At 53.7% G+C, this 2,356-nt stretch overlaps 1 protein-coding gene across 1 annotated transcript in view; it reads left to right on the forward strand.

Moving 5' to 3' along the window:
* SYT6 (synaptotagmin VI) overlaps positions 1 to 2,356 on the forward strand; it is a 14,069-nt gene that overhangs the window by 3,364 nt on the left and 8,349 nt on the right. The window lies entirely within an intron of this gene.

Genomic DNA, 2,356 nt, shown 5'->3' on the forward strand with positions numbered 1-2,356 from the left:
CGGCTGCCCTGGCAGGGCCCCTAGTGCGGCCACCGCGGCAGTGCAGCTTTTGCCGAGCCTGTTCGAGGGCACGAGGTGTAAGTGCCGCCGGCCAGGCACCCCGGGGCATTGCCGGGAGCGTGCTGGGAGCTGCTGCTGCGTGGCCTTTTGAGCATCTTGCCTGCAAGGGGGGGTGGGAGGGGGGCACAGGACCAACCGCGAGGAAAGGGGATGGTGTTAGCAGGGTGTTTGTAGCTCTCGGCTTTAAATCCACAAATAGCCGTGTCTTTCTGATGAATGGATGGTAATGAAAGGGAAATCCTGGCAAAGAGGCAAGCAGGCATCCGATCGCCTGGCAGAGGGTTGCCAGGGCAGGACCGAGGTGCAGGAGGCACCTACCTGTGTGCTCTGCCCCGGGGACCAGCTCTCTGCCAGCTCTGCCGGGCTGCACCGTGGTGTTGAGCCCTGGGGTGGTCACTGGTGTGGTGGCCGGGGGCTTCCCTGTCCTTGCTGCATGACTGGCGTGCAGAGGGTTGTAAGCTCGAAGGGCTCGGAGGGAAAAAGCCTGTGGGCAAGAGTGAAACTGGGAAAGGGAAACACTGGTGTCAGTGGAGGAAAGTTACGGACAGTTTAACTCTGGATGTTCTGGCGGTACTGCAAGAAATAGTGGATGTTTTCCTACCTGATTAAATAAACTAATTTAATGGGAGAAAACCAAACACAAAACCAGGTGGAGACACCACGTGTTGTTGAGGGAGAAGCCTCCAAAGAGGTGTGAGGGGAGCAGGGCCAACGTCATCACCCGACATCCTGCAGCCGCCCTGCAGAGCTCCCGCAGAAATGGCCAGTGCCACATCTGGCTCCGTCGCCTTGGTCTCTGAGCCATTCGCTGGTACCTCTCAGTGGGCTGTAGCACACCCAAGGACATTTCTGTTTAATCAAAAATGAGAAGGGTAAATACAGTTTCCATAATACCCGAGGAGAGCTCTGGGTGACTAATAATACATTAGATCAATCCTGTGGGTAGGAAGATAGGAACGCACTTAAGCAACGACATAAGCTATTCAAATAGCTAGCACTCAACTATTTAATTAATGATTGCACAGCTTATGAATCAGTGAACGTTTTTGGTTTCAAGTCTGCAAAGGTTATTGATTCAGAGCTTCCATTATTTCCTAAGAGGTACTGATAGGAATTTTGGAAATGTCCCAGCGTCTATAATCTGCAAGAAAATAATGGACCCACAGGACACGTTTTACTCTCCTGTATTTATGGTTGCCAAGAAAAATCTCTTGACCTAATATGATGAGGTCAAAGAACGATTTATGTAAGTTTTGTACCCTGAACAGGCCCGCTCAGTGCGGGGAGAGGAACAGGAGATGATGATGTGCTCTCACAGTCTCACACAGGGCTGCTCATTCTGACGTCTGCGTCCAAGGCTTCCCACTGCCGTCCCTCCCAAGCCAACACAGACAAGAAGGTGTGAAAGCGCAGACCCAGCCCAGCGTCTCCTCTGAACACCAGTCGCTGCTGCACTGCAGCGGACACCGTTCAGGGCAGCCGGCACCCAGGGAGATTCTGTGCTTCTTTCTTTGGGAATAGAACAACCACTTCCAATCAGAATGCCAGAATATTTGATTTAAATTCTTTTTTAGTGTCAGTAGAGTCTGTAGCTGAGGCTGGTAGGTGCAGTGTCTGATGGGGCTGGAGAGACTGAAGTGAGAAAGTGCAATCCCAGCCCTCAAGCTCAGCTCGGCTGCAGCGGCAGTGCTTGCAGCAGGTTCCCCGGGTCACAGTTCTGTATTCCAGCTCTGTGTTAGGTAAAGCAATTCACCTTTAGAGAGGACGAATACCTCTTTAACGAGAAGGGCCATATTTGACAAGGTGCATTGTAATTTTGGGCACACAACTTCTGAGTGGTCGTTTTAAGACACCGTAAGTGAACGAGGCTCCGTAAACTGCTGAGCTCCCTGTCCTCCAAAAACTGGCTGCTGTGCGGTCCAGTGGGAAGACCCACGGCTCATCCGGGCTCTCAGGGCGCAGGTGACACCAGCAGTAAAGCTCCCAAATGCCCCGGGGCTCTCCGTGGTGGTGGCTGCTGCTCTGCCCCAGGACGGCAGCGGGCACGGGCAGCCTGCGTCTCACGGGGCCATCGCTGGAACGCAGCCGAGGGTTGGGAGCTGCGGGGGCTCTGAAAGCGCCATCGCGTGTGATGAAAATGACTCCGGTACCTTAATAAGGTCCTGAATTACCTTCAGTAATATTTGGGAGGCAAGAAATTTAGCTCCCGGCCAACACATCCAGAGGCACAAGGGTGGGTAATGGCCGGTGCCCGTCGTCACCGGTTTCATCTGGCAACGCAGCTGTGGCTCCCCCG

This window comes from Eurypyga helias, unplaced genomic scaffold, assembly GCF_000690775.1.
Source record: "Eurypyga helias isolate BGI_N326 unplaced genomic scaffold, ASM69077v1 scaffold25128, whole genome shotgun sequence".
In the NCBI taxonomy this organism is placed as follows: Eukaryota; Metazoa; Chordata; class Aves; order Eurypygiformes; family Eurypygidae; genus Eurypyga; species Eurypyga helias.